The sequence below is a fragment of the Pseudopipra pipra genome, chromosome 4 (assembly GCF_036250125.1).
Source record: "Pseudopipra pipra isolate bDixPip1 chromosome 4, bDixPip1.hap1, whole genome shotgun sequence".
In the NCBI taxonomy this organism is placed as follows: domain Eukaryota; kingdom Metazoa; phylum Chordata; class Aves; order Passeriformes; family Pipridae; genus Pseudopipra; species Pseudopipra pipra.
In genome coordinates, this window is record NC_087552.1 from 23,214,430 (window position 1) to 23,238,740 (window position 24,311).

General features: G+C 38.1%; 1 protein-coding gene across 2 annotated transcripts in view; it reads left to right on the forward strand.

Moving 5' to 3' along the window:
- The window catches only part of BMPR1B (bone morphogenetic protein receptor type 1B), a 241,493-nt gene that overhangs the window by 117,588 nt on the left and 99,594 nt on the right, over window positions 1–24,311 (forward strand). Inside the window, exon 1 of one of the 2 annotated variants that reach the window (XM_064651941.1) lies at window positions 4,553–4,664. The exons of the other annotated variant lie outside the window; for it this stretch is intronic. The gene's annotated coding sequence lies outside the window, so the exon portion shown is untranslated. Of the gene's footprint in view, window positions 1–4,552; window positions 4,665–24,311 lie in introns of those variants that run through there. 2 annotated transcript variants of the gene reach the window in all.

Below are 24,311 nucleotides of genomic sequence, written 5' to 3' on the forward strand. Positions count from 1 at the left end.
CTTTCACTAACAAGTGTAGTTGTGGTATCCTTCTCTTGCTGTAGTTCATACATCTTCTTTTGCTTTTGTGTGGTGTGGTAGTGAATGTGGTATGGTAAAGTGACAATGCATATTTGTTTACAGAAGTACAGGAATATGCATGTTTCATTAAAATTATGGGCTTCTGCATAATTAAAAAAAATCTAAGATAATTTTACAGCTGTAGATGTCCAAGAATAAGTTTTTGGCATTATACTACACATAAAACTATGATAAAAATTTCAATTGCTTGCTCAGTTTTATTAAACCACTGTGCTTTATGTTTTTTCAAGGATTTATTTGTGACAGCTTAAAAGTTTGATGGAATGATATTATGAAACTGTCATGTACATCACTGAGGACGAGAGCTATGTGCAGGAACTTTATGACTTAGAAACTTGTAATGAGTAAATTAGTTTAGAAGACTTTACATCTGGCAGCTCACCAAGGCTTAGCAACTACCCATGTCATCCAAATATATTTTCATTTAAATACGAAAGGTTTCTCTGGCATCAGTGACAAGCTTCTCTAAACCAAGGTTTTATAAACAGTGTCCATTTCAATAAAGTCAACTTCAACAGTGGTGTATTACTAATGATCATCTTAGGTTTTCAAGATGAGTAGTAAAGATAAATAAATTGTATGAAAGACTGAAAGCCTTAACTATGTGAATGAGGTACTAAAAAGCACTTCCAAAAGCTGTTGTTGATGAAAGAAATGGAAGTAAAGCAGTAAGACTTAACATATCTTTCAGTTTAGATGCAAGAGACAAAATTTCTGTTTTGTTCCAAACTTACTATTAAAATTTATGCCCTTGACAGAGCTGCAAATGGATGAATAAGTGCTGACCATGACCTCGGTGGTGAACTCAAAAGTGTTCAGGGATGCTAGCCACTGCATTATGCCAGGCTGTGACAGCAGCTACAGAAACTCTATTGTCTAATCATGCAAGCTTGATGGTCCTTTAAGCCTTGGAACAGACTGGGATTTATGTATAGATATTGTCCTGGGGAAAGTGCGGAAGGCAAAGAGAATTTTATGGTCATAAGCTACCTCAAAAAGACAACGATTTTAGGATAAACTCCTGTAACTCTTAGTGTTAATGCAGTTATGATATGTTTTGTATTTTACTTGGGCAAAACCTCCCAGTTATGCCATCTAACGTATTGATGAAAGGCAGGACATTTATCTGCATTTGTGGTGCCTGTCCCATGGTGTACACTTAGGGCATGCATCAATACATAGTTGTTTGAACTAATCTTGCCATCTTCTTTTCAATTTCCCTTAGTTTCTGCTTCAAGATAACCATCTCTTAACAGCCCAGTTTCTCAGGGTTTTCACTGAGATGTGATCCTGGTTTTCGGAAGTATTTTTAAACTTTGAAACTCTTATTTATTGCAGGGCAGGATTGTGGATTTTTGCCACTGGTGACATCTCATGTTTATTATCATGCTGTGCGTAATTATTAAATATGAATTTGGGTGCCTAATACCTGACCACTGACAGAAATTTTGAGATGCAACATTAATATGTATTCTTCATCCCTCTGTGAATACCCATATAATCTTAATGCTCTTGTGTGAATTCTGTGACAAACATACACTTTCTTCAATTTGAAGAACTTGTCTTATAGAAAATATTTTGGCAGAAGTTTTTGACATCTACATGACCAGGGAATTAATTCTATAATCACAGCTCGATGTGCACTGTAAAGGGGGCTGAAACAAAAGTGCTTCCTCCTCCTTTTCCCTCCCCCATTTTCCCACCTGCTTGCAAGAAGCTGTCTTTTTTTTCTTCTCTTTTTTTTTTTTTTCAGACGAGCCTCATAATTACCCTTCTGTGCCTGATCTGGGCCTGCGGAAAAGGCTCACATCTGTAACGCTGGCAGCAGCGTGATATTTCCAGGCAGGCAGGGTGGGGAGCCAGTCCATGGCTTTGTCTGAGCAGCTGAGAACTTCATCTGAGCCATGCCGGCGGTGTACAGTAACACCGACCTGTGCCATCGGCAAGGAAAGCACTGAGCAAGTGTTGGGGCCAGTATTTATAGACCACTACGTAGCAGTCCTGGAGAGAGAGACTGAGAGGGAGTGAGAGAAAAATCTTGGCTGAACTGAGGGCAATTTTATTTCAGGTTTCTGTTATTTAAGCAACATTACATAAAATCCCCTTGTTGAGTTTAATCTTCTCTCTGAACCATAGCAGTCCTGCTTCACATTATGATCAGGTGGAAGCAACAGATTTAAAACAAGACATTTGAGGGTAAGTAATTGATTTAGTGCCACTTTTACCTCCAGTGTCCCAGCCAGCTCACTGTCCTTTGAAGACGCTGCATGGAGAACTCAGTGTTGTAACTGAGGCGTAGTGCTGCCTTTTGCGTAAAGATGTTCTGCTTGCAGGATTTTGTATACAGTTACAGAGGAATATCGTGTGACTTCTTCATTTAGCAACATGCCTGAAAAGGTCAGTCAGCTTCAGAAAAGAAATACACACTACTTCCACTACTGAAAGTAGTGTGGGTCATTTAAAATACTGTCTTGTAGTAATGTCTACCTTGTGGCTTAAAGCATCTGCTTCTTGATGGATAGCTGTTTGTACTTGCATGGCAAGTCTGCTGTCCCATATGCAATGCTATTAGTAGCAGAAAACAAGAAAAAGTTTGACTCAAACTTCTGTCTGCTGTTGTATTAGCAGTCAGGGTCAGTGCTCAGTCTTTCTATGAGGAGCAGGACAGTAGTTAATGGAATTGCATAGTTCATTTAAAAAATAAATAATTTTTAAAAAGGTGGGGAGGTGAGTGGGTTATTAGGAGAGAAAAATTTCCCTTCCTTCATGAATTGGTCAAGGTGACATAGAACACACGCCCCTGCAGGATATTCCCTGATAACAGAGGGGAAATGATTGTTTACAGCAAACTGTTATAACCAAAATGAAAGAGAGATTCTTGCTCTCCTACCTTCACAGAGGCAGCTCCCTACAAGTTTTGAAAAATGAACCTTTTTCCATTACTCACAGTATCTTTTTCAACAGCCGTCTCAGTACATACAGGCTGCTGAGTTCATTAGTCTTCTTTGTTTGCGTATTCTAGGGTGTAATTTTAAAAGCCAGGTTACCTAAAAAGGGGATAATTCTTCTAAAACTCTCTCCTGGCAGCAACATGTGAAATCTGTACAATTCAACATTGATGTTTACTGTGGTTAGCTCAGAGAAGGTTAATGTGTTGCTTAAAGAACACAGCGTTTCCCTGAATGAAATTTATCAGTTGACAGCCCTGGAATTACTTCTTTAAGCTAAGAAAATATAGACTTTGGCAGTGGTTGAAGATTTTTGGGGGTGAGTGGGAGGGTGGCTTGCAACTTCAGAGGGTGTTAGACACATAATGAATATGTGTTGAAAACAAAAGTCTGTTGAAATAACTCTAAGCTTGAGGCTCAGACTAACAAATAAAAGGAAATGCAAGATAGGGCTCACATTAGATCCTTAGCTTTACTTGTTAACACCAATGTTTTGCATGGATGGAGTATGTAAGGTAAGCCACTATCCATCCGTTTAAGACTTAGCAAGTAAAAGACAAGAACAGTGGTGTTTTCCAGGTAAGAAAACCAGCCTATACAAGAACCTGTAGGAAAACAAGTCTATATTTAAAGATCGTGATGATCATTATTTCCTATGTGTATCATATATTTCACATTTTGGTTAGACATTGTTATCGTGAACACTAGAAACACGAAAAGTCTACACTGGGAAATGCAAAAGGTAAGACAGAAATTTACATTAAATTGACAATTGACACTAATAAACTAATCTACTGGGAAATTCTCTAATTACAGAGCTATTCCAGTACATGGACATTGAAAAAATAAAAGAAGATAAAGACTGAGCTGCCTTATAACTAGTGAATTTTATAGAGAACAGCACTGTCACATCTCTTTGAGGTTTATAAATAAATGATAAGTGCAAGATGAAACCTCCTATTTTTTCCCTCTTCCTTACCCAAATTTATCTGTGCTTCTGTTTGAAGGTTATATGAATGTTCTTTGCCTAATACCTTGGCCAAAATGCAAATAATAAGAAATAAGAGAAAGTAGAATTGTTGAAAAGGGATTTAGCATAGTGTATTTGGACACGGTAGATTACATCCTCAGAGTTTCAATGTTGTGACTGTACATCCCTAGTTGATCACAGCCTTGACAGATTTTACTGTTAGTGTACTTTACTATTACTCTGCCAATACAATTGATTTACCATTGCCAAACCTGCATGGTCCTTAGAGAGCATAAACTGTTCTTCAGTAACTACCTCTGTGTGTATGTCATTACCCTGGGTAAATGTGGCTTACCTGTTGGTAAATAGGTAAAAAAAGGTCTCTCATTTATGACCAAGGACCGCAAAGTGCAAATGTGTACAGTGTTGTCGAGTAGCTAATGCAGAATGTATCCATCTGACCTTACAATGAGATCAGTTGTTTGCTTTCCCATATAGTTTAGTAAAACATTTTCTATTTTTCAAATTTAAGGGACATTGAAGGGAAGATGTGGAGAAAATGTCAGGATTATAGACATTGCTGGTCTCACTCCAGGGAAGAGAATAGCCTCTGAGCTGAATTCGACTCGTCTTTGAAGATCTTGGTATAACCACATATTAGCTCTGTAGGTATTTTTCATTCTTTGTGGTGGAGTTTTCTTGACCCTTTCTAAGCCCCACAGAGAGATGCTTTAGTGGCATGTTAACCTACTGATCAGTGAACTCTGTGCTAATGGGTCATGCTAGAGGCAGAGATTTTCTCTCTGATTGCTGGGATTATCCATGGAAAGTCCAATTACCTGCTGGGGCTGGGGTGAGAAAAGTCACACGCTGCCTCTTTAGCATTTGTGTCTGTAGTAGTTGTAACAGCATTGGGTGTTGCGGGGGTTAATATTGGAGCTTTTTGACTATTCTGGACATGCATGGGAGGGCTGTCAGTACTTACCTGATGGGAGGATGGGAGGAACTCCCAGGATGATGAGGCTGAAGTTGTCTTCCAGAGGTTTTACAAGATCGATGGATAGGAAGGCTTCGTAGGAAAGGACAGTAGGGATAACGCTTTTTCTGATGCCCTCCTCCCCCATTAATAATTGGAGCAGGAGCATAATTCATGCTCTGCATTCATAGGGAAAATGAGATTATGGCATAGTTTAAAAAAAAAAAAAAGTTACGTGTGAAAAAAGTAAGACTTTAAAAAAAAAACCAAACAACCAACCAAAAAACCAAAACATACATATGTACATGTAAAGATAACTTCATAGAAAGAGATGCATGCCTTGGTTGAAGGACTCCTTTGGAGTCCTTACAAGGGACAAATAAGATAGGTAGCCCCTGGGGATTTTGGTGATTTTTCAGGGTGGGGAGAGGGCTGAGCATGATTTTTTATGTTATTCCTAATGATGGTATGCCAATATGGGAGCTCAGCTTATAACACATCAATTTAGAAGAAAATTTTTTTTTTAGAAAGTTGTCTTGGATGTGGGAAATTGTTTCTAAGCAGGACCAGAAGTTCAAAGACCATTATATTAAATGGCCAATACCTAGTGCAGAGAGCACATATGTGGGTTGTGAAGGATTCAAGTCTAATCTCATGGGTTTGTCTGATTCAGGGCAGGGATGTGGGGCCTCATTTCCCACATTGTAACCGAGCACTTCAAGCCTCTCCACCTGAGGCTATTTCTCTTTGCTGAGATGCTTATTGCACTGGGGACTCAGACCTGGATCTCCCATATTGTAAGTGACTCTTCTGATGTCTGGACTGTTGAGTCATTCTGTGTTTTGTGATCTCTCTTAAGAAATACTAATTTCTGTGTGCAAATTCTGTAATTCAGAGCAGGCTGTTAGGTATTCTTTCTTTCCCTCTCTGATTTTTGAGGAAATCTTTCTGAAATATCTGGGTTTCAAGAGACTGAAGAGTAAAATCTCTCAGTTTGGGTTTTATGTTTTTGGGGTTGTTTGCTTGTTTGTTTGTTTTTTAATATTCCCTTCCGTTCAGACATCATCTTGGGGCAAACTCTTTCCTAGTAATAAACTTAGCAGTAATTGTTTTCATCATCAGGTTGGTTTCCTCTGCATTGTTTTGTTCTTTTTTAAATATCTGTGTTCCTGTGCAGAGATGGGAAAATCCACCTAAATTTATTTTTTATCCCAGTGTCACCTGAATTGTGATACTTTTTAGTTTCACAAGAGTGACACTTGCATCTCTTCATTGCCATAGCTTGCTGAAGATGACTTTGGGAGCTCTTCAGGTTTTGTAACTATAAACTTGAGAGCAAATAAAAAAAGGCCAAAATGTGCTTACACAACCAAAGAAAAGCATTTATGTTTTGGGAGTCGGTGCTCTTTTCGTCTTTAAGAAAGCTCTTCTTTGGCTGCCATCTCTCCCAGAAGTGATTTTTGACTTTTTATTCCTTCCCATCTTTAAACTTATGACTGGGAATATTATTTTCCTAATCTGAAAAACCTTTCTAATCAGAATGTTTGAACCCTGCCTGTAGGTGTCCCATACAGCAATGTTAGTGGCATGCTGTAAATGGGTATTTAAAAACTGAACTAACATTGGAATGTAGTTCTTGAATGAGTAATGAATATTGGATTTTTCAGTTTGATTTGTATTTGCAAAACACTACCAAGTGCTGCTTACTACTGAATTTCACCTATATATGAAAAAAACTTAGTCAAAGGGGTTACATCAACAACGTTATATGTAGATATACCATGAGCATTTAATATCCTAGGGAAACGCTGCTTATCCTGAGGGCAGGTGCACATTCAGCAGCATGTACATTTACAGAACACTGTATTTGTGGGCACTAAATCCCTTGATCACTGACCTTTATCTTTTTCCCTGCACACAGGAAGTCCAGTTTTATTTGAGCAAGACTTAGTCTCTTAAACAGTGCTCATTTAGGCAAACCAAGAATGCAGAGAATTGCATGTGGTCGCTCGTTAATACTGGTTTAGAAATAGCCCTTGCAGTGTGAAGAGTCCTTTCAAGTTTATCTTAGTCTATGACATGATGTGAGAGTACTCACAGCATAAGAAAGCTCAAGTTTTCATGCCATTTAAAAACATTCTTTTTTTTTGTCTACTGCTGCTGCTTCCAATTTCTTTGTAATTTTTAGTATTTGTGTAAAAATATATATATTGCTATTGCTAACACTCCTCTGTGATTCAGAGTTAAACTACTGAGTACTGGTAGTCCCAGAAGCATCTTGAAAGCTTGAAATAGTTTCACAGAAGGATTTCAAAGAGTATTTTGAGTTGAAAGAGGCCCATGAGGATCACCGAGTCCAACTCTTAAGTGAATGGCCCATACGGGGATCAAACCCACAACCTTGGTGATATTAGCACCGTGCTCTAACCAACTGAGCTTTGACATTCTTGTACTTTAGGAGTTACAAATGCACAGAACCTCCTTGACTGTACAGAAGGAAGGATTTAGGAGAAGATATGGAGTTTTTAATGTGCTTTTTAGTTCAGATGCTCTTTTTAATGGTGGAAAATAGAGGCAGACTTTAATATGGATGACCTCAGCAAAATAACAGTGCTTAAAACAGTGACCATGAAGAGGAAGGACCAGGCAACTACTCTGTGTTCTAAAGTGCAAACTGAAAGTCTTCAGCCTGTTGCTTTCTATGTCAAACTGGTACTCAAGAATGCATTTCTTGCAGGAGAGGACAAAATACTCTGATTTTTCTTTATACTTTGTGGCCCACATTGTTACTTGGCCCACAGACCATATGTTTGAAATCTCTCTCTTAAGGTCAGAATACCCTTTACTTACACTTTGCGCTGTGTGCCAGGGCACTGAAGTGGGACCACGGTTTCTATAAAAATTAAAATAAGCCAGTGATCTGTAGTTATTTACTGTATTTCATCCCACCTCAGAAAACATAAGTGTAAAGTGTGATTTTTAATTAACAACCACATTGTCCCAGTGCTTTGACTTGGAAAATTACATATCAGTATCTAGACAGTGTAGCAGACCATTTGTTTCTCCCTCCAAGCAATAAATAATATCCTTCAACTTCTCAGGAATGTTTTTCTGCTTACTTTTAGCAGCATGGGTACATATGAAGTATTAATGATCAAGGTAAAATAAATGAAGGGTGATAATTGAATAAGACTATGCCATTTGCTAAACAAAACACAAACCCCAACCCTTTCCATCCTTACATCTCCTTCATTTCATCACTGCAATGGCTCATGAAGACATCCACCAAGAGTTTTGCCTACTAACCTTGAAATGTATCTTTCTGTTTATTGTCAGGACCTTGCAGGCAAATTGAGCTTGACAAGGAGATGATGAAGGCAGGGAGAAGCAGGGTGACCTGGGACACGCAGTTCTGCTAAAACCTTTCAAGGTCCGTAGAGTGCCTTTTCCTTTCCAATGAATCAAATTACCAATTGGGCAGCTAGTTCACTTAGCTAATCATTAATGTGGGACCTGTGAATTATGGAGCTTGTAACCCTTTCTCTTGCTAATTAATTTTTTGTGCATGCCAAAATACTCTTGCTCGTGGTGCTCTGAGAGCCTTTAGCGGTGACAAGTGCACTGAAACCTGGTCTGGGTTGTCCCAGAGGTGGGCTGCCCAGCTTTTGCCCAGAGCCCTGCTATTGCCTTAGCTTGGAGGAAACCAATTCTACCGGCACCCTCTCATGGCCAGCAAATTTGGGGGCTGGTCCATGGTAGGTGCAGTTGATGGGCAGCCCATTTCAGCCTTGAGGGTTAGGCATCAGCTACCCTGGGGGTCCTTGTGCCTGTGGAAATTAGTGTGTGAGGCAAGATTCCGTGCCACGCCCATCACTTGGGACACTTTTCACTTGGGATATCTCCTTTTCTCCTTGTGCTGAAAAGTGCAGGTCTAATAAGTTTGGTGTATTTGTAGTGTTGCAGTTCTGGTGGTTTCAGTAGGCTGTGACCTTTAGCTACCTTGTGCCACTAAGAATGGGGCAATGTTAAGCTCCAGCTGAAGTTCATCTCTATTCCTTCTTCACACTTCTTGTCTCCTCCACACATAGTGCACAAGGTCATCATGGGTTTGAGAATAGCTTTTTATACCATGTTTTCTCAGCATAATAACAGAATGAATTTGAAAGGATTACTCCTGCATGTATGGTATAAGATTTTTACTTTATATTACACCAGTTAGAAAAAAGATGTTTCTTATTTCCTGATATTAGCACAGGTATCAAATGGCAGGTGCTAGCTCCATTTCTGAAGCCACAAAGAGCAGCTGTGCATCTCTCACTAGGCAAAGTGTTTTCCCGTTGGAGATGGGACTGGAAAGGGGTTCTGTTTCAAATGCAGTCACTTCTTCTTTTAACAAGTCCAGCCAAGATGCTGTGGGATAGGGGAATTGTTTGTAAAGTGCATATATGGTCAGAAAATGACAATGTACAAATGCTATCATCCATCTCCAAAGATCCAAAATCTGTCTCTATTGCAAAATATATCTGCTTTCCTTAGTTCAAAAAAAAAAAAAAAGCTGACAACTTTTTACTTATATCTGGTCTATAGTGGTATGAGAAAATGAGCTGGATTCTGTTCTGGTTTGTTGATTGTCAACAAAATTGCTAATTACTTTCTAACGTGAGCCAGAGAGCATGCAGCATGACTTCAGGTCAGGCTCCAGGTGTGGTTTGCAAAGCAGGCTGTTAGAAGGACCACTTCTTGTTGTTTTGTTTGTTTTAAACTTGTAGATTAAGAAAAATGTACTTTGTAAGACGAATACTGATTTTTCATTGCATCCCTTCTGTCAAACCACTTTGTATCCTATACTTGCACTACCAGGTCTTATTTCTCTCATGCAGTTTTCTAGTATTTCTGGCAGTTATCAGCATCCTAACTTTTTCCACCCTCAGAGCTCTTTAGAATAAAGTAATATCTAACACTTAAATAGCAATTTGCATCCTGAGAGGATTTTGGAAGTCTCCGTGAATGCTTCTTTCCTGTAGGGAAACAGCAACGTGCATGTTTTTCAGATGAAAGCTGAGAGTGTGTGCTAAGTAACTTATTCTGAGCATGCAAGCAATTGGTGCCACTTAATCTCAGAGTAAGTGACTTGAGCATGTAATTAGCTTTCAGCTGGAAGCATATCATAAAAAAGAAACATGAACTGCAGTGTGGTTACATCACCTGTACTGAATCAGTTAGTACTTTGTAAAACGTGCCTGGGAGGAGGGCCTGACTTGGTCCTGAGGCTGGGCTGGGCATCTGGATGATGTCTCCGTAACATAACATTGAAATAGGCAGACATATTTGCCATTAGCTATCAGCTTATCTCTCTAACTCAAATGAAGTAAAAGTTGCTATCTCTTTTCAGTTCAGGTTTTCCATGAAATGCAGGGCATGATGTAAATTACAGAGAGGTTTGCTTTTGACAGAGAGTCCACTGAAGTCAGCTGTAAAACTAATAGCAAGACAGCAAATCAAGGGATGCAGGGTCATGATGCAGTTCACTGTGAAGAAGCCACTACACTCCTTGGTCGATTTGCATGATCAGTAATTTAATGGTTCAAAATGATGCAAGTCATATCATGTCTTTAGGTTTTTTAATACTTTTTCTTATTCAAGGTAGTTAGAAAGGTGGATGGTTTAAAAAATTAAAGCAAGTTCTGTTTTCTTTTAAAATGATTAATGAATTGAGCATGCAATTTAAATCAGTCTGGAGAGTGTCTCATGACATAGACATAAGTTTGAGAACCTTCTCTAAAAACTCCTGATGATGATGGGTGCACATGATGGAGTTTATTAATGGGAAGAATGGGGAGATTTTAGGATTAGGTAAATTTTGATGTTGATCTACAAAGAATTGTTAACTTCTGTGCCCAGCTGGAGAATACTATATGCATAGTTAGGCTCAAAGTATGTTGAGAAACCCAACATCTAAACATTAGAGATGTGTTTTATGCCTTCTTGTAAGCTGAAGCATAGCTGTAATGAAAGAATATAAAAACTTGAAATCTTCCACAAAGGAAAAGAAAAAAGTTTTAATGAGACTAATCAAGTTAGTTAATCTAAGTAATAATGAATGCCAACATCAGTAAAAATTCATGCTTATCGAAAATAAATGAATACACTCAAATATATGCTATCTGAAAATATTAGCTGGTGTATTTACTCGTATTTCTCTTTGGCAAGGTGACATTCTACTCTCTAGTAAAGGAAGTATCATAGAAATCTGGTTGTTTGGGGCATTTCAATGGCATTGGTCATGGAGGAGGATATTATTTCATATTAGCATGACTGGTAAAATTTGAGGCCCTGGTGGCTAGCTTTAAAATATTTAGTTGTACAGATCCTTAAAGATTTATGAGAAATGCTTACATTTCAGTTGTTGACAATATCGTGCTTGCCTTATTTATTGGCCCTGTCATCTCTATGCTTTTGGAAATATCACCTCTAATTGTTCTGAATAATTGCAGCAACACCTGCTGGCAAGCCCAGGGCTGATATATTGGAAGCTTTCCCATTGTTGATGTCAGCCAACAAACCATTTGTGTCTTTAGCAGATGTTTTTCATTTCTTTTTCACGTGGAATTTATTTTGATCTATTTTCTTACTCTAGTAAAGGCCAGTCACCTCTTTCAGCCTGTTTACCATCAGAAAGTGTATTGACTGGGTTACTGGCACCAAACTTATATGGATTTTACTTATATGCAATGTTGATGTATTTTGTGTTTTATGAATTCACTTCATCTTCTCTGTTCTTCTGTTTTGCAGAAGTTTGATGTTTCATATTTTAACCCTCTAATGTTAAAAAAAAAAGTCCTCTACATTGTCTGCCTTTAGATTATAGGTCAATCTGGTGGTGTTGGCTCTGTTTTTGTTACTTTGTTACCATCTTGAAATAGTGACTTTTGCTTCCACTTTCTCCCTTGCTTTTAATACTCAGAGTGCTTTGTTCTTTACTTGTCTACAGTCTGTATAATTCTATGAATTTCTGATTGCTTTCTCACTGTTCCTTTCAGGTTTTTTTTTTAATTTATTTTTATGCTATTTGCCACAAAGGCTTTGGTTCTCATTAAAAAAACCCAAAAAATTAACAAATACCAAATGAATGGCACTACAATACTGTACTACATTGCTCACAATATATACTTTGAATCTTTTTGTTCTTGGGGTAATGCAGGAGAAAACAGTATCTATTTCTTTTGACAATATAGGTCTGAATAAGTTAAAATTTCACATTACATGGGACTTTATAAGTTAAATTTTTTTGGTTCACTGTTTTTTGGTAGGGTAGCTACACTAGTCTGTTGATAATAAAATGATTTTTCATCAGTGTGCAACATGGACATATACATTTAAAGTGTTTCTAAAGATTTCAGACCAAACCATGATAAACAGCCGTAAGGTCATCCTTGTCTCTTTCCCTTCTTTGCCAAAAAAATTACTCCCTCCTCCTAAAAAAAATCACAGAATCCCAGAGGGTCCAAGCATATCGTACTGCTTTATAAAGTGCAGCAAGTAAAGTGCTGTGCACTTTCTCAAATTTTCTGCAGCAGGGGAAGAGTGCTAAAATCAGTACACCGTCCTTGAGTCACAAGTTTTGCTGAACACCTTTATAAAATGCAACTCTACAAAGTCCTGGGCATGGGGTCTTAGTTCCCTGACTGTATCTGTCAACAAGGGTAGTCAGGGCTCACAGTCTCTCTGCATTCTTTTAAGGCATTAACCTTATATATCTAATGCCAGAAATTCTTTTTGCCTCTTTCACTTAGGCTAGTTGCTACCATTTTGTACCATATTGTGGATATTATTTCTTTTAATGAAAAACCTCTTAAAAGTATTTATTTTTCATCCAAGAGAGCTTTGTTCATGAGTTAGATGTGCTTTTTACATTACTTTTTTTGGTATAGGATATTAGTCTTCTGTCTTGGAATAAATAGAGAGGTGGATAAGTAAATGAAAGTATTTCATGACCCCATCTGTATTACATTACTAAAGCTTAAATGTATTTTTCCCTATCAGCTTAGGTACTGAATAACAGGCTTATTATTTTTAATTGTATAAAAGGATGGTTTTGTCCTGTGGCTTTTGAAGCAGTATGGCTGTTTGTTACTTGACATGAATTGAAAGTAAATTCCATCTTGCCACTTTTGTTATGCTCAGGTCTCATCCTAATCAAGAGTTAAAATTATATGCCTATGACGCCCTATACCAACATATGCCTTAATATAGTTTAGTTTCAGCATGAACACATTAGGTTGTATTAGCCAAGTAAATCATACACTTCTCCCTCCTCACTCGTTTCTCAGTGGTAAGATATCAAGATGTTTGCATTGATACAGTTAACATTTACAGCCATTCTTTCTTTTGGAAGGTTTCAGTTATAATCATCTCCAGGCTCCAATTTGTGCCGTACATGGCCATCTATGTGGGTTTTTGTACCCATTCCAACCACCTGGGTCCTATTACTCCCATTTGGTTCCTATCGCACCTACTTCCTGTCTGTATTATGGAATTTATTTTAATTTTTGAACATTTAACATAAACTGTCTTGTGAAGTCTGTAAGTGAAAAAAAAAAATCACCACCCCATGTTCTGAAAGTTTAATTTCTGCATGTTCCTACTTACTCATTGTAATATCACTCTGTAGGAAGACAGTATCAAAGTATAAGAATACCTCTTACCAGAGTTTCTCCACAGAGCAAAGAAGGTTTTTAAAATACCAATTTTTAAAATCCTCTGAACATTATTACAGAGTCATAGAAAAATGCTGAAAGAGATCTCCCAGGGTCATCTGGCTATATCCCAAGACTGGATCCTTACATACTTAAGCAACTCTAGAGAGACAGTTTTCTGACCTTTTCTTAAGTAGATACTCAGTCAACTTTACTGGTGTCTCTAGACCACATGGTATGCAAGGAGAACTTTTTGTCGTGGAGTGGTGCCTGATGCTGAGGCTAAATTTGCTATTCTCTTTCTCATTGGGAATTCATTGGAATTTATGGGATGCTTTTTTTCATTTCCTCAAGCTTTCTTTTATTTTGTTTTTCAAAGCATGCATATATATGTATATATATATGTATATAAAATATACCAGAGCATCTTTCATGGTGTTTGCATTGTACTGCCCCTCGGAGATTAATGGCAGGTAGACAGGTATAGTTCATTACTTGTAAGTGAAGACAATGATGGTGCTATGCACAAACATGTAAAGAGCCTTAGACCTTTCTACATGAATGCATAAAGACAGAGGAAGATTTGGACAAGAAAGTAGAGCTCTTTTTCTTTCTAATCAGTTAGAATTTTTAATTGCATTTTAGTTTCACAAGCGAACAGAATCTACCTCCCGTGGCAAAGCAGCAGATAAATAGTGTTAATGGCCAATCTCCTCGTTTCTCCTTTACTTTTCTCCCCCGTCTAATACCTTCTACCCCAACCTTACTGCTGTTTTCTTTCCCTGTATCTGATGCCAGAATCTTCACATCAGATGCAAAAAATAATCTGTGCATAGACCATCCAGTCCAAATTAGAGATTGTGTACTGCACTTATAGACGTTTTTTCCAGGTTCCTAGTCATTGATACAGGAAAATATACTCACAAATAGAGAGTTACAACACTCCAGGAAAAATAGGGCCAAAATGCTACTCCATGCCAGCTGCCCTGCCCTTTCAAGCAGTAATACCAAATGGTTCTATGCCTGTCTCAGAAGACTGTGGAGGGGATACACGGTGACTGAGTAATACCAGTACTTTTCACTGGGTAAGAAAGTAATCGAGAGCTTAAAAGGGACTCATTTCCGCAGTCACATTGTCTAGAGGCAAGTCCTTAAACTGTCTGCATGTATTTCTTTCTATTGTGTGCCTGTTGGGGTCAAGAAAGCAAAGGAAAAAATATAGGTCTTTCCTTCCATAAACTGAAATGCTTATAGGTAGAAAGCTATGCCATAAATACTAGAATTCTGTGAATTTTTAACTTGGTTGGAAGGTGAAAAGACAAAGGCACAGCTGAAAATGTTAGCTGATTAGTCTTGTGTATAAAATCTATTCAGGGGCAATAGCAAACTTCTGTATAAAAATTAATTAGAACACAGCACAGTCAGTTGTGATCAAAGAACATACATTTATTGTGAAATATATGGTTGCTGGAGACAATTCATTTTTAATTTATTAGATTCCATAAATTGTTTTCTGATAGGTTTTGGAACAGAGATATATCAAGCTTATTCACATAGTGCTGGCTCTGGTAACTAGCTAAGTGAATTATAGTTTTGAAGTATATGCTTACCCTTTAGTAGTAGTAGACGTCACCAATGAAACTACATGGAAGTAGTGCTAGTATGTTTTCAGGATTACAAAAGCACTTCTAGTGTAGTAGAACATGCTAATATTAGCAAAATAAAACCCCATGCTACTCCTAAAACGACTGAGGGAAAAAGTATGTGTTGGTTTAAACTTACTGGTATGATGTCTAGCATTTTTTCTGAGATGCATTTTTGAAAAGGTGGGGTCTTGTTTCATTAGGGATCTGAGGTGACTGCATCCAAGGTGCTTTCAGGTTCTTAAAGTGTATATATGAATTTATGGTGGAATTTCTCTGCATTGCTATTTTCTGTGGTGACCTTTTGCCAGGGATAGAACAAATCTATTCCATTCAGAGCATGACCACCCTTTCACCCAGCTGGTTTAACTTGTGCCTTCAGATAGCCCACGTGGGCAGAATTTGGCCTTATCCTGTTGCTCCAGCAGCTGCCCCTGGTAAAACAGACCCATAAGGCCTTGTTTTTCTCTTGCTTTGTAGTGTTGGTTCACAGAGTACTATTAAATGTATAAAAGTCAGGGGGTTTTGCTCACCTTTTTCCTTATTTATTTCTGCTTTAATTCATAATATGATAGATGCTGTGCTGAAGTTGAGGAAGACATAAAAATTACAGTGTGTATAGAATTAAAAATTCAGTGTCTGTCTGATCAGTTTATAGACATAGTGATTGCAGGAGTACAGGAATGAGGAAAGGAAGGTGAGCAATGTTCTCTTGTTTGCAAACTCTTTATTTAACTGCACATTTCTCCTGCCGTTCTTTCAACATAACTATACCTTTTAGCTTGACCTGTGCTCATTTTATCCCAGTGCAGACTTGGATTCTTAACAAATAATCATTCTGTGTGACTGTGGAAACCAAACTTATTTTTGTATGTTATATAGAAAAGTAACCTTCATGGGTTTTTCCCCCTTTTCCTGCATCCTATTGTAATTAATTTTCAAGTGCAGCCCTTTGGGAATGTCAAAGATAGTCTGGTAAAGTAGAACAAGACATTTTTTATTCAGAAGAATCTTAAAACATCTGCTCAGTAGAGACCTGATGGCAGAAGGATGGAGAGTGCATATATATTTTCAGAATTGCATTTGGGTATTCAGCACAAGGCGTATGCCAAAATCTTCAGGAAAGCAGCAGGATATTTTTTTTAAGATTATTTTGAGATCTTGGGGGTTTTTTGTGTTGTCAAAATTTCTGGTAGCAATTTAAATATAATATGCTCACCCCCCTCTCTTTAATTTACAGAAGGACTGAGTTTCTCAAAAAGAAACCGTCTTTTGGGGATGTCCAGGTGCACATCTAAATACTGTGGAAGGTTAAACAGCATCAGACCTTTATTTTCTGAAAAAATAAGCTATTGCAAATCAGCAGGCATGAAGCCAAGTTATAATAGAATAATTTATTATAATTTAATGTAGATGGTGGATAGAATGGATAGATTGTAATTGAAACTAAGTGAATAATTCCAGTAAATAATTTATTCAATGAATTTATCCTGTTTTCCTACTCAGAGATTGTTTTTACTCCCCCCTTCCCTCTCCCTCCTTATGTTTTACAGCCCCTGGGGTTTTTTGTCTAACCAGAAGAGTGAGGGCTCTCTTTGTTTCATTATGTGCTGGGCTGTGCTGGCCGCTGTGGCAGTGCTGCTGTTTCATGCCTCTGCATCCCCAGCCATGCACAGCTGGGACCCCACGCTTGGAGGGAGTCTGGTGAAGCTGATGGGGCTCCGTGTGAGACATGCCCATCACAGCAGCAATGCTTACAGCGACGTGGGTCTGGCTGTAAGCACCGCTGCCTGCAGCCCCGATCTTCCCACTGCAAACAGTCCTCTCTGTGCCAAGTGACTGCCAGCACTGCAGTGGGAATTCCTGCAGGGAAAAAAATTACTTAGTTATGTCGTGGGGTTTCAGCTTCATCCTCTGGGCTCACAGTTCGGTAGGACCTCCTCAGCAAAGTCCTAATCAAGATGCATAACAAGGGACTTCCTAGAGGCTGAGAACCATGTTTGACTTGGGCTGTCGATATCTTCAGGGTTGGTTGTGGGGGTTTTTTGTTTGGTTTGGTTTTGGTTTTGGTTTTTTTTTTTTTTTGGTTGGTTTTTGTGGGTTTTTTTGTGGTTTTGGTTGTGGTTTTTTGGTTGTGGGGTTTTTTTGAGGCTTCAAGAAGAGAGTAGAAATGTTTGTGCCATACAAACTCCTTCCAAAAAAATGTCTCCAGTCCAAGGAATTTTTTTATTGAGTAGGAGCTGTGCTCCCAAAGCCTTGTGGAGCTTTGTTTCTATTACTGTGTATGCTAGCATCCTGCCTATTCATCATATTGCCCATATTCTGTCTTGTTCTGCCCTTTCTTTTAGGTTTTTTACTAGCTTTTGAAACAGCGTTTCTGGAGTTTGGAGCTTTTAACCAAGCTTTGTCTCTCCTTAGCTGCCCATCTCTTCTTTGTCAGGAACTTGGACAAAGATTATGAGATGCATACACATTCAATAGATTCAGTTTTTCCTGGTTCCCTCAAGGGCCCAAGCTGGTCCTCCACATTTCATTTAACAATAGATGCAGATTTTTGTAACATTTTCTCTCCTTTTTCCTTTGAGTAGTAAAAGAGTTTCATGTCACAAGAACTAATGTTCCTAATTGATATTTTAAGTAGGACTCACTAAAACAAATTGAGCTGTGGATGTCTTGTACCTATTATTATTCCACATGGGTTGAAAACTTAAGTAGGCACCACTTCATCAGTGGTGAGCAGGTTCTGCTGTGGTTATGAATTTACCAAGTTCATCCCCACAGTACTAGGTCAAGGTCTGAAGATTTTAGTATTATCATTCTGTTGTATGTGTTATGTCTCTGCCCTTCATGTTTATGTTTAGCATGTATAAATATCAAAATCCACTAGACCACAGAATCTGCTCTTCCATGTCCTGTCCCACTTCTTGCTCCCATTGCTCTAAGATGCACCTGTACCTGTGGAAAAGGGCTTTAATCCTACCCAGTGCACCCAGCACAGGTTTGGAGCGATATCACACAGAATTGTCCACCTTTTCTGTACTGTCATAGGTCAGACTTTTTGTCACTGAGCATAACATCAAGTATCAGGTTTGATTTCTTAAGGAGGCTTGCATTTTTCTTTTGACAAAAGTGAAATTGTTTGGTTTTATGTAAATAATCCACGTATTCTTCAAAGTGACACTATTCCTCTTGAACAACTTCAAAATATTTGCGTTTAATATTAATTTGTAAAAAAAAAGTATTTTAGTAATAGAATGTATGAACAATAGTCTAATCTGTTCAGCAGTCTGCTGTATTTTTTTATAAATTTCTATATTAATATTGGAGCAAAGACAGTAATTTTTGGTGCTTTTACAGCTGTGAAAACATGCCTATTGCAAAAAGAGACTAAACCGTACCAAAGGGCTCAGTGTGCCAGCAATATTTAATACTTCATTGTAGGTCCACTGTTTTAAACATCTGTCCCTCATTTAGTGTATTTTTAATACAGAATTTTTAGTGTGGGCAAAAATGCAACTGTTTATAGTAAAATGCTTTCTCTGCTACTGATAAAAAAGCAGTTCAGGATTCTATGAGAAAAAGTATTTTTAGTGATTTGCAGGATTTGGGTCATTGGCCTTCAACTTCCATAAAATATTAAGTAATTTTTATTGAAAGGAAGACATTTCTAAGAACATGAATGTGGTTGATAAAGAAAGTTTCCATTAAGTAAATATGGAAGCTGCAAAGGGAAAATTATTCTGTAGCCCCTGTATTCTGCTGTGCATTATGCATAAAAAGGATGTAATTTAGTTACTCAGGCTGAGACAGGTGAGTGCAACCTTCTCCTGCAGTAAAAAAGAAGAATTAGGAAGTGAGTTGTGGGTGAAAGATACTGAGGTTATGACCACCTGGTGTGATTGTCAGTGTTCTGTGGGCATCATAGAATGTTCAGGTTTGAAGGGACCTTGGAAAGTTATCTAATCCCATCTAAAACACTTCTGCAAATGGTGTGAGATGAGAATGTTGGGAAGGTGTACTAGGGTATTGCTATGAGTTAGCAGTCCATTAGCATGGCAAAGGTCTTGGCACTGGTGAGGCTGCACCTCAAATCCTGTGCTCAGTTTTGTCCCCCTCACGACAGGAAAGATATTGAGGTGTTGGAGCAAGTCCAGAGAGGAGCAACAAAGCTGGTGAGTGGTTTGGAACAGAAGTCTGTTGAGGAGCGGATGAGTGAGCTGGAGTTGTTTAGCCTGGAGAAAAGGAGGCTCAGGAGAGACCTTATTGGTCTCTACAACCACCTTGAATAAGGTGGGGGTCAGTCTCTTCTCCCAGAGAAGAGTTGTGTATGGCATTTTTGCATTGGCAGGGTTTTTTCAACAAAATATAACAAGGCAGAAAAAGAAAATTTTCTGAATTTATATCTAGACACTAAATATGTTAAGTTCTTTTTTTCTTTTTCTTTTTTTTTTTTAAATTAAGAAAATGTTTGTTCCATTTGTACAGGCACATGAGGTCAATATGAACTATGGGAATTCAACATCTTTTATATTTTGGGGGGTTTTTTTAAGCAGATCTATTCCTACAGTTTTCACTGATGTGGTATATGGATTAGAATTGTACCCTTTGTAGTGATGTCCCTGACTTCAGCACATACAAATTAAAAAATGAAAACATTCAACAGTACACCTGATGCAGGTCATAAAGGCACTAGAAAAGGAAGCCAGGACATGTCCCTCTTAATTTTCCAAAAGTGTTTTGGAAAGAGTCCTGTGAGTGTTGGCAGGTTTCATATCTTAGTGGAAAGCCCTGTGATTCATTTTCCTTTCAGAGTTAATGCTTCACACAAACAAGAGATTGTAAACTGAGGATTTGTTTCAATGAATGATACAGTGTTGGTTTATAAATAGCCTTTAGGATAAATTTACAATTATTTGAAATGAAGTAATTATTTTGTGAACAGTAATTATGAATTGTTCTACATAGAATATATGAAAGAAGAAAGTCCACAGGTGTGGTGTATTTTAGAAGACCCATTGCCAGCCAGATCACCAATTGCTGGAAATTATAACGTAGTTATAATAATTTGAGAAGACTTGATAGTAACTAAAATATAAGACATCTATTTTTTGTAATATAACAGGCGTACTTTTGTTGCTGTAGAGGCAGCAAGCATGCACAGATGATAATGCTTAAAAAATTTTTGAAATATTTCAAAGGCAGAGAAAAATCAATTGTCTCTTGAATTTTTGATCATTTATGTACGCTCACTAGGGTCTAATTTCAAAGAATACACGTAGAGAAAAGTGAAAATGTGTGTCTCTGAAAATGGCCAGCATGGGCAGTTTCTTCTTATAGGAATCTTTCAGGAACAAATCTTGAAGTGGAGCTGAATTGCCAGGATGTGGTCAAGACCAAAATCCTAGTTCATAGAGGCTTGTGCAGGTTTAGGGGACTGCTGAGGTAGGAACTGCATCAGGCAGTTCCTGTTATTGGCAATCTGATTCCCTCAGCCAGGCCTCTGTCCTTGTAGGAACACCAGGATTAGGCCTCTGGCTGTACAGACTTAGTAACTAACTAAGAAAACCTGATTTTACTGGAGTTACATCCAGAGTTAAACCGTCAAGTGAAGCCAGTTGAGAGACTCAAAGGTACTGACTCAATTTGGGATGCCATTACAATCACCAAAAGCTTATCAATGGTCAGACTTATATGCCCTTTCATAAGGATATCTAAAACAAATAAAACCTCTCTGAATTCTCTTTTCATGTAGAACTGAAAAATGATAAAAAGGTTTTCCCATCCCTTGCCACTGTATGCCTGGTAACTGTAGTTCATATAACTTTTTAAAACATTTTAGGAAGAAAATATCCTTAAAATATCCCAGTACTAAGGGCTTCGTTTGAACCAAGCTCAGCAATGTGTTTTGGAGCATATTTCCATTTGACTATATTGTGAGATAACACTGGTGAAGCAGCTCCAATGTAATAAAAAGTGCTGATTTCATAGGACATTGTAAATGACAAGCTCTGCGTCAAATTGAGCTGCTCTTTGGAAGTAAAAATTGAAGCGGAGAAAATTAAAAGCCCAGTATAATTAAACATCTTTCTGAACTGTTGCATTTTACATATTATGTTAGTTTTCAAAGGTGAGGGCCAAAATAAATGTTTGGAGTTCACTCTTGGTTCTGTGGCATGGCAGAGATTGACGTGCGTTTACAGTTCCATCATGGACACTGGAAAAACCCTGTTCACCACTGGGAGGAACGCGCTTGGCACCAGGTCAAATGCACAGCATGGAAGCATTCACCTAATTAGTGTTTTAACAGCTGCTTAAGGTTTGTTTCAATGGGAAGAAAATTATTGAGCACAATTTTATGTAATTAGTAGAGCATAAAACACGTGGTGTGTCTAATTAAATGTTTAAAACTATTGACATTACGTAGCTACTGTTGAAGTAAATGAAGTGGAAAATCGTTATGATTTCTTCGGTTGGTAAATTACTTCACAATACGCTCAAAGGCCCATTTGATAAGATGAACTCAATCCTAATGCAGAATGATGAGTACCGGGGCCTTTTCACACCCCACAGGTATGCGGAGGTCTCACCAATTTAACTGGAGCAACTGGCTGGCATTTCAGGGCTTTCAAGTCCTGCCAGCATGTGCTCCACTCTTCAGAGCACACTGTGTTAAGTGCTAGTATGTCCCGCTCCTTTGGTTCACAGCTCCTTTATCCAAAGGGTGACAAACTGTGCATTGTAGAGCTGAGGCCCTCACTTTCTGATCCCGAAACAATAAAGCCATTGAGTAACGATCCAGCAGGCACTTAGAAGAGAAGAGGAGCTTGGAATTGCAAGCAAATTTGCTTATAAAACTTGTTGTGTTTCACAGGTTGCGTTGTTGAAGTATTTGGACTTTGTTTTGCAGTTCTCAAGATAGATATGGAAGTGTAATTATCATGCAACATCAGTTGTGTGATTAATTTAAATCCAGTGGTACTACAGGTGCTTCCCTCTGTGCTTATAACAACTCTGTTCTAATTTTTTTTATAGGAGTATTGAATAATGTTGATTGTAAAAACAAATTTTTGAAATTAATATTTTCCCTATTTGAATCAGTACAGCCTTTAGTCATGTAAAACTTTCTTTTTTTTTTTTTTTTTCAAATAAAATAGAGAAGAAATAGCACAAAGACAGGGAATGGGGTTTAATTCCAGCTGTGGTACTCAAATCTAACAAAGACAACAGAAAGACACTGAATCTATACTGGGCTAACTGAGAGTTCACCCACCCTTTTTGAATTGAGTATTTATAACTCTACAAGCTAAGTTTATCATTATGTATAATACTTCTAGTGGCTGTCAATGTAACCATAAAATGAGCATATGCATAGTGGAGAGGTAAACATTCCCTAAAAGAAATTATATTTCAGGGGAAAAAAAAAATTAAAAAGGGAATGGTCGCCTTTTTTGCTTCCATGGCTTTGCATCTGATTGTTCATTTGTTTTTGTGGCCTCCAGGAAACCATGAAGTAAGGTTAAGCTGTGATTACAAGTTTGCACAAAACATGCTAGCACTGCCTGCCCCAAAAGGCAGCAGATCACTCTTATGGGGAGGTAGAGTCGAAAAGGTCGTTACTCAGTGTCTGTCCTCCAACAGCTGGTAAAAATACTGAAGCCTCACACAAGGTGCTTATTAATTCCTGTTTGTGACACAGCTGCAAGTCCACAGATTGAGGGCAGGTACTACAATTTTGAATCTTCTAGAAGGAGGAGGAAGTTCTGCTAAAAGTGATATGGGATTTGTAAGAGGGAAGGGCAAATGGCAGTAGCTCTTCCCTTTCCAGGGCCACCATCAGCCTGTTGTGCAAGTGGTAAGGTAGACTCCTCTTATGGACACTGCAGTGCCTTTGGTAATGGCTCACACTGCATAGATCCAAAGCCAAAAGCTTCTGGAATGCTCTGGTAGACTCTGGGTTCTCCATGAAAATAGATTGCAATTAGTCATTGCTGCTGAGCCTTCTTATTTACTTTTTTGATAAGCCTTTTGCTCCTGGAGGTATCCTACTTGAGAGCTTGAAAGAGAAGAGGTTCTTCTTATATGAGGAGGGAGAGAAGGGAGCAAATTAAAATTAAAACTCGTAGCTGTTAGAAAATTAAAATTTGTAGCTGTTATCTGTCAGTAACTGGAATTCTACTCAGGGACTCACTGTCTCAAAACCTCTCTGGTTTGGCACGGAAGGTGATCTACATTTTCCTGATGTACCTCAAACATGGTAAGAAGTCCGTCTTTTGCTTTGAGGAATCCTTTCAAACTTAAATGCTTTTGAGGAACCCTTCTGAACTTAAATTATTTTATCTGCTATTTAAATTTAGTGACATAATTTTTAAAAGTACACTGAGGACTTTAGGAAGAGCAGGAGTAATCATACTTCACATGACCACAGGAAAGAGGGATCTGTGAAAGTCTGTTATGTGTTTTCAGTGTGGGGCTTTTGGAGGGCTGATTCATCATCAGGTCTGTGTGCAAGGCTGTGAGGCTTCAGCTGTGAGCTGAAAGAGTTAATTTTCAAGTTCACCATGAGCTGTGTTTACTGATCCTTTCTTATTCCTTTGTGATAATTGGCACCTCAGATTCTCTGCTAATTAATTGGGCTGCAAGGGGCAGGTGGCGCCATTCTATTTTGATAATCCCTGTCAGCAATGTCTGTATAATCTCTTTGTTTAATTAAAATGAATTTGTAATAGGGGTGCATGAACTTGCAACAGTTTGGTTTTTTACTTCTTTTCCTTTCTCTCTCTTTCTCCCATCTCCACCTCCCTCCCTGACTTTATTTGGTTCACTTCAGTAGGCGTTCACTGCTGGGGGCTGTTCTGCAGTTGTGGAACCACCTCAGTCTGTGTGCTATTGTCACTTTGGAAATGTCGTACCTCATTAACACTCCTCAAACCATAAGCCATTTATTTTGAACTGTCTTTTTTTGTTGTTTTTTTTCCTGTTTTAAAACAACATATGTTT